Source organism: Hippoglossus stenolepis, chromosome 6 (assembly GCF_022539355.2).
Source record: "Hippoglossus stenolepis isolate QCI-W04-F060 chromosome 6, HSTE1.2, whole genome shotgun sequence".
Classification (NCBI taxonomy): Eukaryota; Metazoa; Chordata; class Actinopteri; order Pleuronectiformes; family Pleuronectidae; genus Hippoglossus; species Hippoglossus stenolepis.
This window is the reverse complement of record NC_061488.1, coordinates 14679082-14695966: the sequence shown is the minus strand read 5'-3', so window position 1 is coordinate 14695966 and position 16885 is coordinate 14679082. Positions and strand designations below refer to the sequence as shown.

The window sequence follows — 16885 nt, the reverse complement described above, 5'->3', positions numbered from 1 at the left end:
CAAAAAGTGGTTACTTGGTGCCTCTTTCTGCATTCAAAGGAAATTACATGTAACGGAGCTGCGCTTTGCTCGAAAAAGAAAAAAAAAACGACACTTTTCCACAACACTATTTTTCCATAAAATTATTAAAGAAGAACAATTCCTTAAAAGAGCTATGAAAACCAAAGTGGTGTATAAAGGGAAAAAAAGGCAAAAAAAAAAAAAACACAAACTACCATCTTAAAATATGTTTTTTCCCCAACCACATCAGACATAATTAGTACAAGTGTGACTAAACAGAAAGACTGCAAGACTGCCACTGAATCAAAGGCCAACATGGCCCCCCCCCCGACTACTCCATTTATGGTTTATAGGATTCTGTAGCCACTTACGCTCATTAAAAATGAATACTTAACAAAAGCTGTGGCTGACACACGGTGTTTGCGTTAGCCTGATTTCCTCCACGCCTGAGAAAAACAAGCCACTCAGAGGCAGCAAACACAGAATGCAAGCAAAAGAGAGGAGATAGAGAGAAAGTGCTCGGCAACACAAATAAGTCAGCCAGTAGCTGAAACAACAGAAAAAAGTGACATGGATGACTGAGCCAAGCCTGTGAGAGACTTGGCAAGCCTCAGAGGCCCTGGCCTCTTAAGCACTCATATCTAGTAACTTCATTTAATACATTCACCAGGGATGAGCAGACAAGTTGAAGTGGGGGGGGGGGGCTGAGAAGAAAACAGACTTGTAAACCGAGGGGAGGGTTAGGTTTTGGCGGTGGTGAGGGTGTACTTCAGAAGCTTGATTTTAACACATGACTAAATCTCTGCAGTGCAACTAGCCAACTTCCCTGCTGCTTAAACATAATACAGGGAGGAAAGAGCGGATGTGCGAGACTGAACCTTGAGACCGTTTTACCATTCGCAGACAGGTATTATCTACACAAGCCGTTCCTCACTTATTAGAAACTTGGAACAGTGCTATTCCAGATGGGGCTTTAAAGCCACGACTCTCCCTTCGCCACACGTACTATATCCATAAAGAACAAAGACTGTGTGACTGCTGCTTGAAGTTACTGTTTCTCATACTGACGGCAAGTGCTGACCCCCCCCACTCTTTTCTCTGCTGGCGAGCAAGCAGAAAAAAAATAAGAGGGATAAAAAGCTGACTTCCAATCATTCATTGCCCCTTTTAGCCTTCATGGATTCTTAAGAGAGCACTTTACAAGTTGGGGAATCCAAAGGGAAAATAGGGTCTTACATGACTAATTAAAACACAGACTTTGCCTGGAGGGGCTCGAGAGAAGGGGAAGCAATAAAACAACCCTCTCCAATCTCCCAACAAAGTAACCCAAGGAAATTGCTCAACTAAATATGGTTGAACTTCTTGCCTGTGGATATGAAGATACAGGGTTTTCAGGGATTATTGCTGGAGCTACAGAGAACATTGCTCAATAGAGTAAAAATTCATAAATCAAATTAAAAAAAGGACCTTTAAGAAATAGGGGTCACACTTCTCTGTACAGCCTGTAAAGGTGACGAAGGACTGACTGAAAACAAAGATGTCCTTTGGAGACAATCCAAACAGACAGCTAGTAATTAAGCTGCTACCTAGCGAGCCTTTATTTGAGATCATTAACACACTTGTAAAAATGTGAGGGAAGCCAAGGAATGGTATTTCACTTTAGGCAATCAGTGCAAGGTCTAGCCTCACATAGCCATCTTGTTTACATAGCTATTCACAGTCACATTTGGCAGCCTCGCAACACTCTGAAAACCAAGACACTTGTAGGCTACATATGTCCGATCTCTTTGCCAAAGCTACACAAGCTCCTCAAGAGAGTGAAACTCACTCGCAGCAGCCATTTGGTAAAACTATTGCATATAAAAAAATATGAATGTAAGTAAACCCTATTCCAGATGGAGACGGCTCCCACCTGGTTTCAAACTGATCAAATGTTGATGAAGAACAGCATTTTTATCCTCATGAAATATAAAACACAGCAGAACCTGTTTGCTCATTTGCAAACATTGATAAATACGGGCAAAAGCGACAAACCGCTTTAAAAAGAACTGGCACGGTACTTGTTCAAAATGTGCGTCTTATCTCATGAATTTCACATTTCATTCAATCATCACTGCTTTAATAATGATAATAATAATAATGGATAAACTAATGGAGTATAATACAACATTCTTTCACTAAATGCTTCCTCCGTGAGGATTATAAGGTTCAGTTTCTTAAATCTGTTCGAAAGAGGTTTTGATTTAATGTCACTGTCATTTGTGGTGCTGTTGAACTGTACTGGGTGTATATTTGTCGACCCCATTTATATGAAATAAGGTTGACAAAATATTTGGAATGCCTCTCAGTGCAATTCAGTTCAGCACAGCAAATTACAGCCTCCAAAAACGGCCATTAAAATAAATCCACACCCTCTTAAAAATTCAATAAAAACTGAACATCACATTCCTCATAGAGGGAGGATTTATTACAGGGTTGTTGTATTGTATTCCATTAGTTTTATTTAGGTGGACCTAATAAATCGGCAAGTGAGTGTAGATTTATTGATACCCTTATTTTGAACATGAATTAATTCTTAAAATGGGTATGGCCTGGATTTATTTCATCACTGGAGTAACATGCAGGCAAATGTGTTTTGCATCCGCAAGGGCATTTTTGTAATTGATTTAAAGATTATAACAATTTGCAATGTTAATTTAAGCCATTTTTTACTCATGCGTGTAAGGAAACAGAAAATATAAAATAGTCAAATACATAGGTTAAATGACATTGTATACTGTGTATTTACTGACTGTCTAATGTTCCTACCCTCTGATGTATTGCATTCCTACCCTGCTCAAAGGTTGTGTAAGGAGGAAAAAATAAGAAACGGATTGTGATTGTTTTGACTGTTTATTTGGATTCATGAAGCTGTTGCATATAAGTTAAAAACAGAAACGTGCACCAGATCTATAACAGGAACCGTAATTTTGGGGGATTTTGCATTTCCTTCTGTAGCAGGTAAATTAATGAAATAAACATTTACATTGAGAGAAAGTACGGATCTCATTTCTTAGCCGGAAAACTGTGATTCTTATTTTAACCAGAATCGTGCAGCTCTGGCACTTGAGTAATACCTTAGATGCTATTTTCACTAAACCCCCGATCTTTCCACATTCTTCAAGCTCTCACGTGGACCGTCTGTGTCTGTCTGATTCTCCAAGCAAAACAGGGCCTCATTCATCTGAATAAAAGACTGGTTCAGCCTGCCGTGGCTGCACTGAGAACAGCCTCTGAGGAATGAGGCTGTATTTCAAGGAGGGCCACGGAGAGACAGAGTGCATGCTGTGGTACAAAGGAGGAAGTTTACATTTCAGGCAAATCCTTTTGTGAACAAAGACACAGCAAGATAAACAAACAGTGCTCGTGTCTGATGCTTAGTTCTGGATCCAGTTAGGGAAAATCCTCTTTAAGCAAAGTGAAACTGTGTTTAAAAATGATCAGCAGCCTTTAAAGCATAACACGGGGTCCATGATCATGAAAGCAAGACAGAGTGGCGGTTGGGGTGTGTGATTCCTGTGTGGTTACTGTCTCCAGGCTGATTGTGATCAGATAGCCAGTTACTGCTCCATTTCACACAGAGCACATGCCTGTCTCACCTCCATACACTGCCACCCTATGGACAATGAGCAGCGTTGCAGCTTTGTGCTGTTGCTGTGCTAAAAGAGGGGGGTGGGGAAACTGAGGCTCAATTTGTGTAAAACAAAAAAATCAACTCCACACACGATAATTCATGACATGCGTATTACGATGCTCAATATGGCGCAATGGCCCACAAAGCCTTGTCTATTTTTTCACCCCCTCCAGTCCCAATGCTTATTCAGAAATCAATTATTCTTCTCTGGTCTCACATGGCTGCTCTGAGTGTGTAAGCTAATGATTCAGCCATCTAGTTTACAGATAGACAGCGACAACTAGAATAAGCACATCCATTGTAGGTCAGAGGAGCAAGAATCCCCAAGCATTCAAGCTAATCTTTTACGCATCTTGGATTTTTCCACCTCTTCTTTTTTATGAATAACAGCAGAGAAAAGTAATCTCAAAGGCAAGTGCACGGTCAGCATGTCAGCACTGGGTGTGGCGAAAAAAAAATCAAGTTATTCAGAGAGACAGCACACAGACGGGGTGTTGAGGCGGCGTTACGAGATGAGGGAGCGAATGGGTAAAAAACCGGTCGGTGTGCAGTCGGAGCAGACAAGTTTGGAGATCAGTGCTGAGGTCAAGAGGAGCCACTTAGCTGTGCTCTGGCCTTACAACCCCTGCAGCGTTCAGAATCTCCCGCTCCACTGTGAGAGTAGATAAAAAGCTTGGCAAACATTCTCGAATCTGTAGACAGCTACATTTAATAATGCATGCAGTTTTTATTTATGGCTTCTTAAAGGTACAAAATGGAAATTAATGGAGATAGGCAAGAAGGTGGGAAGCTCGCTCATTAGCCAGAATATATATTAGGTTATCCTCACTAGTGCAGATCCCCAAAGGCAACAGCTTTTTCGTAAACAAACAAAGCAATAAAGAACCCAGACTAAAACTCTCTCAATTACAACAAAACCATGGAGGTCCTTTTTGATTTTTTCCCCAAACTATTACCACTAGAATTTAATATACAAGTTAAAGAGATTTACACCAGATGTGATGGTGCAATGTTTGCCTATTAAACATTATTACAACAGCAATAAGACACAAAGAATTGCTGCCCCTTTTGATGTCTCTGGTGAGGAGATAATGTGATGAAATCGGAGAGTGATATGTTAAGTGTCATTTATGATTACATGGCAAGCCTGCTGCTCTTTGTCATTATTGTTTGGGCTTATGAATCAACTGAGCATGGAACTCTGCTGCTTCTCATTATGCTGTTGTGGACACAGAGAATTACTACTCAGAAGTGGTGAACTGGAAATTCGGCAAATTGCTTGTTTGGATGCACATATTCTGCATAATGCATGAGGCATCTAACATATAATAGATATGTGTGTCGGTGTGTGGTAGAAAGTGAGTGTGTGTAAGCGATAGCAAGAAAGTGGGAGACACTGAGGGCATGAGAGAGAGAGTAACACTGGTGATATTCAATATTGAGCAGAGTGGAAATCTAACATGCAGCATGGTAACTCTCTTCACAATAAGAAAAGGAGGGAATAGACAGAGGCGGCTTGATGCAGCATTAGCTCCATAAGTCAGCTCGCGGAGGAGGGATGGGTGGAGGGAAAGATGGATGGGTCGAGCGAGGGGAGAAAAGATGGGAGCAAGGGAGGGAGTGCAAGCTGTAGCTCTCTGTTCCTGCACACATCAGCAGCGGGAGGGCAGGGATGCGCGGAGGCCAAAGCAAGCCAATTACCAAACTCATTAGTGACCTGCTAGTAAGCTTTGAACTGCAGCACCCTCCGTATCGTGAATGATTTTGCCGCTGCTTCACTTACCACTTTTTTAAAAAATGGGTGTAATTTTGAACTCCCACTCAAAATTGGGAATTAAAATGCAATGTAGAATCACAAGTAAAACAGCAACAAAAAACTAATGGTAGTTTGGTAGACTGAAGCGGTGGCATTGCTGAAATATAGCACTTTCTTCAAAGGAAGGAGAATGGCCTGCATATAAGTAGGCAATGCTCAAAAAATATAGAATGTAATGCATTGGGACACAAACACAAGAGTGGGTTAGCACGAGTTAGCAGATGAGAGATGAATTAGCACTGACAGGCTTGAGCCTGCACTTTCCAGCTGGACAGAAAGTAGTAGGAGTGAAGGGGAGGAAAAGGACGAGTGCAGTGGAGAAGACAAAGCTCAACGTGGGGCGAGGATGATGATGGTGAGGAAGGAGGCAAAAAGGGCTAAACAATAGAAATCAGAAAATGGCCTAGTGCAATATCTAAATCACAGAAGCTTTTTTGTATAAAAAAAGTTAACATATCAAAACATACCAATCTTGAAAGAAGCATTGTGATGTTGCATTTTTCCATTTTTAAGGGAAAATGTTCGTTTGGTACAGACTTATAAGACAACTGTATTATTATTATTTGCAAAACAAAGGCAAAATTATTTTGTTTGCATAATATTCAGCCCTAGACCACTAGGTGGTGCAGGATTAGAAACATTTCGGGGGAGGAGAAGGGGGCAGAGGACAGAGGAAAATTCTGCGTTAAACAACGCTACAGTGTCGCAAAACATTTTGACTAACCTTGACTGCATTCACCTCCTAGTTCACTGCCACACTGCTTCTCAACAAGTATTGACACGACAGTCTGCAAGAGAAAAACTGAAGGGGGGAAAAACAGACACACACAGAGGAGAAGGGAAAAAAACATGAATGATGTGTAAATGGAACAAACAAGGTGATAACAGCTTGACAGTAGAGGTGTATACATGGGTGAAGACGGCTGCCATATTTGGCATCATGTGGAACACATGGTGAATGTAGCCACTGAAAGACAGGAAGGTGCACGAAAAAATAAAATACCATTCACAGTGCAGTTAACATTTTCACTGAGAAGATTGTGAGCGTTTATTCGAAGCCAGTATTCATTTCCCTCTTCTCAATAAACCTCTCTGGATACACACGGATTCAGGCACTCATACCTGCTACACACACTGTAAAACACACACATGCATATACACAAAGAAACGCACTCGCACACAGTCCCCCACCCCCGAAACCTCCCCCATTATCCCATGAGCCCTCTCTTCTCTTCCTCGCTCGACAAGAGCTTGGAAATAAAAACATCACAGCTCTGCCTCGCAGCACCTGTTCAATAACATTGACATTTCACATTCAGCATCCGCACACTCAGAGATTCCCTGCATTTTACTCTCTTTAACACCCAGAAACGCAACACACACACGAACGCAGTCACACAAATACACACTCAATCTGCTACATTTCAATGTTCAGATGTTAATGCTGCACACACTGGGAATGCGTGTGTGTGCACGTCTGTGTGTGTGAATTCAGTCTGTATGAGGTGGAAAAATAAAATTTGTTGTTGGTTGGATATCTTAATATAAACAAATAACTCATTAATATTTTTCTTTATGAAACCTAGCCACTTTTGTGCTGAATAAAACTTATCAACAAATCAAAATAAATGATAGTTTTGTCAAATGTTCCCAGATGGTTTGGAATAATATATAGATTACATTATTTATTTGTTGTATATCATTAAATGTGGAAATGAATATTTTGAGGATGAGAGCAAGATGAGATAAACTGATGAATATGTAGGTCGCTGTTGTTGGATGAGTATGTGTATGATTTGTCTTGTTCTTCTAAGGAGGGTGTGGCTGGGTTCTTAACAAATGATCTATTACAAGCTACGATTGTACAAAACAAGGCGACTTCCCCAGATGTACAAAAAGAAAGCGTGTATTATTCCTTCCCCTGCTTCTGATGCAGTACACCTCCTGAGTTCGTCTTGCATTTTGAGGCGAAATGGTCCGTTTGGTTTTGAATTTGAAACTAACACCAGGTGTGCAGTGAATAAAATCAAAGTATTCCTATCCAAGCAATCTCAGCACTGTTCATCAGCACAGCGAGTAGTGTAAACTGTCGTCTGACACCTCGAGGAAAAATAAAGCAGCACAAATATATGCAAGAATATTTACATTACACAAGAAGATGTTGAGGTTGTGGATGTTTATTTCAAATGTTCGGCTTGATTTTCTTTTAGTGACTCTATAATGCATGTTTCCATACAATAGTTGCCACCTGAGGACAAGATGAAACGAGCAGTGGGCCACCTAATGCCAGGGCTCAATGCTGTTACCAGGTGCAGCCTAACCTGGGTGGCTGAGCAGGGACATCTGCTTGACAGCATTAGAGCCATAACCACAGAGTAAATGGCAGTAAAGCTGAGGATTAAATCCATGTATGAATAGCTCACATTGATTCTGCTTTCACCTCCTGGGATTTCCACGGTGACAGACAATATGGCCATCAAGCGCACACACATACAGGGACTCATCTGTCCCAGTTTTTTTAAACTCTAAAATCAGTGTGTGACTAACCTATCTCCATTTTATTACTCATATCTCCGCCTAAAGGCTGTAACCAAATAGCACGAGGCATGGAGCAGCATTGCTTTTACAAACTGCCGATCCCACTAGTCTCAACGGAAAAACTAAGACAAGCTCAACAGGCCTAGAAATGTCCATTCCTATATTTTAGCATGTGTGCTCATGCGATCACGCCCACTTCTTTAGAGTAGAGTGTTATTATATGTGAGCACCATGGGGTGATGTGGATGATGACAAAGACAAACTGGCCTTTCTGTCTTTAGCTGCCTGGTCTCAAGTCTTTAAAATCTGAATATGCATGCACTCACGCGTGATAAAATCCCCTTCGGACAAGCTTTTGTTTTCATGATCATCAGTCAGTGTCTCTAAATGTCCACTAGGCTCATGCTGACAACTACAAAACACTTCCTCAGCACAACATGACAAAAGAAAGAAGCCTGTGTTTTGCATCTTCATGATTTCAACATTCAAAGAGGCCAGTGTCTAGTGTGTTATGAGAAATGATCTAAACAGGGTTTCCAGGAGAAGATACTGGTAAAAGATCTTTAGTTCAGTCTCCCACTTGACTCAACGGAGAAACTAAGACAAGCTCAACAGGCTTAGAAATGACATTTTTTTCAAGGTCAAGCAGAATTCACGAGGATTGGTGTAAATTGTTGAGATCGCAACATCCTGGAGGTACGGCTGGGTTGTAAAACCAGAAAGATAATTGAAGCGAAATAACTTTTCCTCGATAGAAATATAAGACATGGTCAATACAACATCGATAGAAATTATTCCATCCATGTTTTGACAGACAACCCGAAGAGTCAATGATAATGAGAATAGTGCCACAAATTATCGTGATAAGATTTTTTTCCATATCAATCAGCCCTACCTGGAGGGACTCTTAAGAAAGCAAAAAGCAAAATTTTCATCTTGATTTAACCTGGCAACCATATTTGGGAACCAGTGGCAATCTGACTCCTTCATCCAAAATGGCTGCATTGGTCATCATGGCTGACATGAGCCACCTTTAACGCCAAACAAATTCGATTACCTTGTGATTAGTGTGCAATGTGAGGCAGCTCCATTAACCTTTAAGAAACAGAGTGTGGAGCCTGCAGTATGTAGCCAAGTGGAACACTCTCCTTACTACCTCAGAAAAAGACATGAGTGAAGTGAGTGAGAGAAAGAGAGACGGAGAAACAGAGTGTGACAGTAGAGCAGCTCCTATTAGGTAAGCACATTGAGCCGTCAGGCCTGCACATTCATCAACATACGGAATGCCAGTCAGCAGCACTAGCAGCCTTGTCTGCTTCTCTACCATGCTACTGTTACTGAGGCGAGTTTGGGAGGACAGAATGACAGCGAGGCATTTGCAAAACAGATTTTGACGACTCTCCCCAGCACTTGGCAGTGCAAATATTTCTATGCATGGCTTGGGTGTGTTTTACTAACATTTCCTGTGCCCTAATAGGCCATGGGTTGCTATTGATATCATTATCATACCTGCAATGTAATAGTCTGGACCCAGGGTTTGCCAAGATCGATGGAACACCAACATTTGGATCAATTGATTATTCTGGTGCTGCTAAAACATACTTTTTACGCACAAAGTGTTGTAGGATGGGTGTGAATGAAAAGGGCCCTGGCCTGTTTTCAGAGTGCAGCATCCAGACATGGGGTTAGGTAAGTGGATCTGTGCCATATGAAAAGTGAGCCGAATTGGCAGAGCTCATGAGCTTCCTTCCCGTATCTTAGAGTCAACTACAGCAACGATGGTTACAGACAAAGCTCCAAATTAGGGCTTGATTACAATTTAACATTCCTTATTAACACTTGTGTGAAACTGTCTCTTTGACATTTTGAATAGTGAAAAATGTTAGCCTTCAAGTATCCATACAAGAGGATGTGTTCTAACTTGCATTGAATTCAAAGGCAGGTTGGTGTTTATGTTGTATTAGGATAGCACGATATAGGACAATAGAAGTGCAGAGTTAAAGGCTTATTTACGATGATATTTTAATCATCAGCTGTAGACAGAAGTCTTATCTACAGTGCAGCCCATAGAGGTCAAAATAAATGAGCAGCTTAACTTGTGACAATATCACTTTGACTTTGCATTACCAGAAGTATTGGGACAACATAAATTGAACTAAGCACTTCCAAACATCTAAACACAAGTGTAGGTATAAAAAGTATTCAGAGTGAGATTATTAAATTAGATAAAATAGCGGGGTGGATACAATATTTTATATCACTTTTACTAACTGCAATATATACCATGCAAAAACCATTGTAGAGCTTAATGTTTAATTTAAAGCTCTATCAATTTGTTTACTTAGATATGAGCTAATCAACAGAACATTCATTCGAAAGAATTTTCAAAATTGAGTGATTAAGTTTTCTTATTAAAGTAACAATTGAAAGAAAAATACTGACTTTAGCTTCTCAAAGGATTTTCTGGTTTTCTTATTTTGCTATGATGCCATGCTAGCAAACTGAATATTGTGGGGGGGGGGGACTATTAGGATAATTGTTAACACCCATAATGGCCATCAAGGGGTATTTTTCACAATTCACTCTCATGAAAGCTAAGAATAAAATGATCAATCGAGAAATTAAGCAGTAGATTAATGGACAATGAAAGTAGTCTTTAAGATGTTTAAGTTCCTTGTTGTTGTTAGTGGTCAAAATAACGCAGCTGGCAAAACCATCAATATAACAAAACAAGAGAATGCAGAATTGCAACAGAGTTGAATCAACACAAAAATGCATCTTCCAAATCATAAAGGGGCTATTTATTGCCAGGCTATTGCATTACATTGCATTATATTTTACAGATAGTAATTTATTGTGTCAATCTTCTCAACAGCGTTTATTATAGAATCACAAGCCCCCTCGTCTTTTCCTGCCACCAACTTGGTCTCAATCATGAGTGTAATTTGAGAGCAGCCTGATTGTGTTAGGAGGTAGCTGATTGCTCTGATGAGCCGAGAGCTGCTGAGCAGCAGAAAGTGGGCCATCTACACTGAACAAATAATGACACCAATAACAGCCGGGGTGATATAAGGTTGTCAAAGAGACTGTGTCATTTTAAATGACAGCCCTGTCAGCCGCTCTACAAAACTGGCCCAAAACAATCCCATATGAATTCATGTCAGGTACAACCTTGAGCTAAGGACCTTGCAAACAGTAACACTTTTGCAATGCAGCATCATCATCTAAATCACATTTTAGTGACTCCGCTCCATCTACTGGGTTAACCCCGTCTGTGGCTATGCCCTATCATCATCCTTTGCATAGAATCACGCAACTTATTCCAGTATACAAAAGGCTAATGCACGTAAATCACGACTAGATGACTTGGATGCTTGACACAAAGCCCCGCTTGCATACTAGCTATAGCTTGTGTGGGCGAGAAATGAACCTTGTTATGTGTCCTGACACTGGGCCCTGCTCCCCAGCAAATAAAAACATGCCTCTCACTTACAGCCCTGCCTGCGCCCACAGCCCCATACATCAGCATTATAAAGGAGCTCGGCAGCCTCAAGGTCAGCTCAATTTCCTCCTGCTGTTATGAAGTATCAGAATCACAGCGAGAGGGGGCACCCACACACATGTAAAGAAATGATTTAGGAAGCGAGGGAGGGGAGGGAGAGAAGGAAAAGAGAGGGGGTGCTGTGTGAAGGAGAGGCCGTGTGTAATACAATGGGCAACTGTGACAACCCACCAGGAGAGAGCCAGCCTCTCCTGCAGTTGGGATGGACGAGCGCAGTCATTTGTGGGAAGAAAACGAGAGAATATTAAGCATAGTTGCTCATTCCACACACTAAGAGTATCTGCAGTATATAGTAAGTAATGAGATTGAACATCTTTGGTTTAACAAGCCAATTCCACTTGTGTAATTGCTCAAGTGCGGTCTGTGAAACTACAGAGCAATTAGGCCTACTGAATTATTGTTTCAGAAAATATGAATACGGTGTTTACCATTTACTGTAATTAAATTCTAAGCTGTTACATGGGCACAACAGCGACCTAATGCAAACCTAATGCTTTTTGTTCTTTTTGAGATCTGGGCCCATTCATCACATGCCCAAGCAATTTGATAAATTACACAGGAGCATGAAAGCTGATCATGTGCGTGGCAGAGAGTGCGGTGCGTGTGTGTTTGCCTCTGAGTGAGTAGGCATTCATCCTTGGCTGCTTCATTGGCTGAGGTTTGACATCTTCAGCTAAGAGCCTGGGGAAATAACAGCAAATTCACTTAATGGCACCACCTCATCTATTCCTCGTGCAGGGAGAGAGGAGGGAGCGAAGAGGGAGAGTTCCTTAAGGTGTTAAAAAAAGGCTGTGTGCTCTCGTCTGTGCTGCCATCTCTCCCATCCAAGGGAGTGCAGGTGTGTGGGTAAACACTGAGTGCATTGAAATCCATCACTGGCCTTGGTCGGCCACCAGCTGTAATTTGCAGTCAACTATGACCCTTTGCAAAAAGCCAGCCTGCCTGTGCTGCCGCTGTGAAGCCTTTTGTGGTGACAGCCCCATTTGGTTTGATGTGTGTGGTTGCATAAAGGGTATGTGTGTGACGATCTGTGCCCACAAAGACAAACATATACAGACCTATAGTGGCAGCGATGACTTGCATGGCGGCAGGTAGGCGCATGCATGTTTGTGGTATAAGTAAGCACAAGTGTGTGTTTGTGTGCCTGCAGGGAGTGTTACAGAGCCGGAGGTATAATGGCCCCACTTCATCTTTGTGTGAGGTATTGCAGAACACTCCAAAGCAGAGCCCAGCTGCCGGGGAGGAAGGCTGGGCTGGCTTGCAGTTGGATAACATCTCCGGGTAACAGCAGGTATGCTATCAGTGCAGCCCCAATCCCTTTGGGCTATTTTCAGAGCCTCTGACCCCGGCATGACTGGCTGGATGACGTCTCTGTGCCAGCAAACCAGGAAGAGCAAGACCCAAAACCACGCTGTAACTTCCTCTTGGCTGCAAAACATTATTCCAGCAACCCTGAACAGGGCATCGCACCTCTTTCCAAGAGGTGCGATTTCTCAATAATTTACCCAATATTCCTAATAATAAAGGAGCATGTAAAAATACTTGTCCAATTACCTTAACCTAAATACAAAACACAATCGCCTGATTCAACAGCCTTTTAGAGTTGATGATGAACGATGACTCACAGTCTGAGATTTGATACTTCAGTATTTTGCAGCTATCTGACTGCTTGATAAAACAGGCTCCAACATCTCATTTAATAGCTGCAGGATATAGATTGCAAAGCACAGTGTTGTTGCAGAATCTGTACAAAGGTTATAAAACAGAAGCAACATGACAGAGAGATATGGTGGAGGCTGAAAACTGGAAGGAAACTGATACTGCATCATATTGTGGAGTGTTAATTCAGCTATAACGTATATATGTTATATAAACGGGGATTAGTAGCCCAAATAGACAGCTAATATATGTATGAAGAATAAGCCCAGGTGTGATATTTTGCTGTGGACCATCTAAATGGAGTCGATAATACAATCACATCTAGGGCTATAAGTACAAGTCATTTTCATTAATGATTAAAGTGCTGATTAATTTCTCAATTAATCAATTATTTATGAAACAATGCTCATCACTATTACGTGGAGCCTGAGGTGATATGTTCAAATTGCTTTTTTAGTTACCATTTACAGTTAACACGTTTAGATAGAGAAAAGCAGCAAAGTCTCACATTTAAGGAGCTATAATATTTAGCATTTTAGCCAAAAAAAAATTACTTGCATGAATACTACATTATTAAAAGAGTACATTTTTTTAAATTTATTTGATCATTTCAGCTTTAATCAAATCCATCAGGCTGAACCAGATTAAAACAAGACCAAGAGGGGAGCAGACTTATGACTCAAAGGTTACATATTTGAGATTTTATACATGAACACAGCAGCCAACTGCTATTCTCTATGCAAAGATAGAATGGAGTAACGCAGCCCTGACAACAAAATGACGACATCGTGATGGAGCTGCTCTGTTCTTTGTTCTGGTGGAGCATCCAGTGTTCGTGTTAATGCAGAAGCGTGTGGATGCAACTCGCCCCCGGTCAAACTGTAGCGAGATGGCTTAAGTTTCGATCGGCAGCAATGTAATCACGACACCTGGGTGAGGACACTCTTTTTTTCTCCTTTCTCAGAACATGGCTATGCTAACAATGGTAGCTAACTAGCTGTTAGCTGCCATACAGGTCCTGCTGAGAGTGTACTGCACTCCGCAAGCTTGGCCCCTAAATTAACTTTAAAAAGACATGTCCTTCAGTGGCAATGGTTCTCGTAACTATAAATATAAAATCATGCAAACAACTTATTATATATCATAAATTGACTTGCCAAAGGGAAAGCAGCACACTTTCACTCTGTCCTGAAATGCACTTTCTCTGAGTAAAAAGACAGAGGCTACTATCAGTCACACTACATAACTATCGCTATTCAACCACATTGTGCTCTTTGCATACATTTCTAGCAGCGGTGTCTGCAAATAGACAAGCCAATAACAGATGCATAATATCAGTGAGTGCAGTGGTGCTGGAGTGGGGGGGATGGACACCCCCTGTGTGCTTTCTTCTTACATAAAGCTCTCCTCTCCCATCTGAGTGACTGGCTTCCCACTATACTCGGCTCCCTGCGGTTTACTTGTCAGGCCCCTCTCCATCTCTTTTCTCCACACCTGCACCTGACATCGCGAGTGTTCTGTCACCCACTTCTCCTCATCCCCCTGGAGGAAATGTTGAGCCCCGCCCGCTAGCTCCCAGCAGCCCCTGGGGCATGGGACAATTAAAAAACGAGGCAGGAGCTCAGTCAAGCTGACACGCCGAGTCTCAGATGGGACTTTGCCTGTATCGCTGCGGAGGCAGGGGGTGCTTTGGCATTGGAGCCCAAAGAAAATAATATACTATGTCTGTTATACTTGAGATCAACAGTCACTCCAGTGCAAGGTGATGGCAGCATATCAACACCCTGAAAGCAATGCAGTCTGGCTTGAGCGATATACTTGGCCTTACAGTATTCAGACATTGCTAGACACACACACACACGCACGCACACACACAAGCATGCATGCATGCACACTCCACTGCTATATTCTGGTCTCAGCCAATTACATCCCTGCCCTGACTGCCCTTGACTACACTCCATAACCTCCCTCAACAAACCATGTCAAAACCTTATGCACTGATTTTTTTGCCCCTCTTGCTTCCATTTTTGCTTCTTCTTCTTTTACTGAGTGTCTGTCTTTAGGGTATGAAATATTTAGCAGCCCCATCTAAATACACCTTCAGGCACAGAGTCAGAGCAGTCTCCTTCTCCAGGTAAGAAGTAACGAGAGGGAGACAGTGGAGGAAGGGCTGGTGTAATATTTCATCAACATTATTAAATCATTTCTCCCCTTGGCAGTCCCTGGGTGGTCTCGGGTTGTGTTATTTCTCTGTCAGGGTTCAGTGGCCTCGGCTTCTAGGGTTGAGTTTGGCCGCTCTGCAAGCCGAGTGCTGCGCTAAGCAGGTGTCAGGGGAGTTTCCCCTCAATTAAGCAAAGGTAAAGTATGCCTCTCACCGTGGCAGCGCCATGAATACATTAGTCTTGCTGTCACCACAGGCTAGAGCATCGAGATGCACAAAGAAGACAGACAGCTGGTCACCTAAAACGCTACTAAGAGATGTAAAACAAACAAGCAGCAAGGTTGTATTATATTAAACAAAGGCTTGTTCACATTTGACGCCGAGCAGACGAAATGGCAGACAAGATGCGATCTGAAAACCTTGATTTATGTGGACGAATACTTGAACATTATCAATTCTAGTATACACTAAAAGAGTAAACAGTGTAGTCTCATTTTGTTTTTGTTGTAGAGTTGTAGAGACTGGGAGTTAGGCTGATGAGTTTGTATTAGCTGTCTGAGTGGATGACACTGGAGGACACCGAATCCTTGTTGTGTTAATTAAAGCTCAATGAAATGATGCTGATGAAAAATGTGCATGACCCACAGCCTCAGTGAGGGATACTGCCAGGAAAATAAGTCCCTCTGTTAAGTTGTTTTTGAGGCGAAGCATAGGGAGAAAACATGGTTGGAAATATTGAAATAAAATGAATCATCTCAAACAATTATCTGATTAATTAATGTGGCAAACATCTGATGAATCAATTACACTCATGATGAGAACAAACCATCTCTGACTATATTTTTTTAATGACGTGATGATTCTGCCATTTGTTTGTTGTTTGCTAATTTGTAAAACAAAAAATGAAGCAACACTAACAATCATATCTTTCCATTTTGTCTCAGCTCAAAGAAAAAAATGCTGTCTTGACATTTTTAGCCAGCGCACCACAGACCACATTTTAATCCACCTGACAAAGCAAAATGAAAAAGAGGTCTTATAAAAATATGTCAACAATAGCAATAAGGCCTTCTTTTGTCAAGCCTTAGTGTGTGAGTATTACAGAGTACTGGACAGGCGTATTGAAAAACACTGATTGATGGCTTCACTGTAGACTGTCTGTCCACCTATCTCCCTGATGAGACATGTCAATGTAGAGACACATGAATGCAGCAGCCTGTCCTCCATTTTCTCCGCCTCTCCTCCTCCCTCCTTGTCAGTGGCAGGGAGAATGACGCAGTAAATACAGATGCTGTGTGCACTGTAATTCCTGGCCCCGCTGCTTTTTATCTGCCATGACAGCTTCTGCTGCTGTCGAAATCAAACGTACAGGCGTGAGGAAAAAGCTAGTATTCCCTTTAATAAACTGCCAGGCAGAGCACAGTGAGAGTAGAAAAGGAGGCACTCAGCTTTGCTCTGCACTGGCCAGGCTTTACT

At 41.7% G+C, this 16885-nt stretch overlaps 1 protein-coding gene across 1 annotated transcript in view; it reads right to left on the bottom strand.

Annotated features, from left to right (window-relative positions):
* Positions 1 to 16885, bottom strand: part of rerea (arginine-glutamic acid dipeptide (RE) repeats a) — a 124538-nt gene that overhangs the window by 92187 nt on the left and 15466 nt on the right. The window contains exon 2 of the mRNA XM_035159426.2: positions 6214 to 6291. The gene's annotated coding sequence lies outside the window, so the exon portion shown is untranslated. The remainder of the gene's footprint in view (positions 1 to 6213; positions 6292 to 16885) is intronic.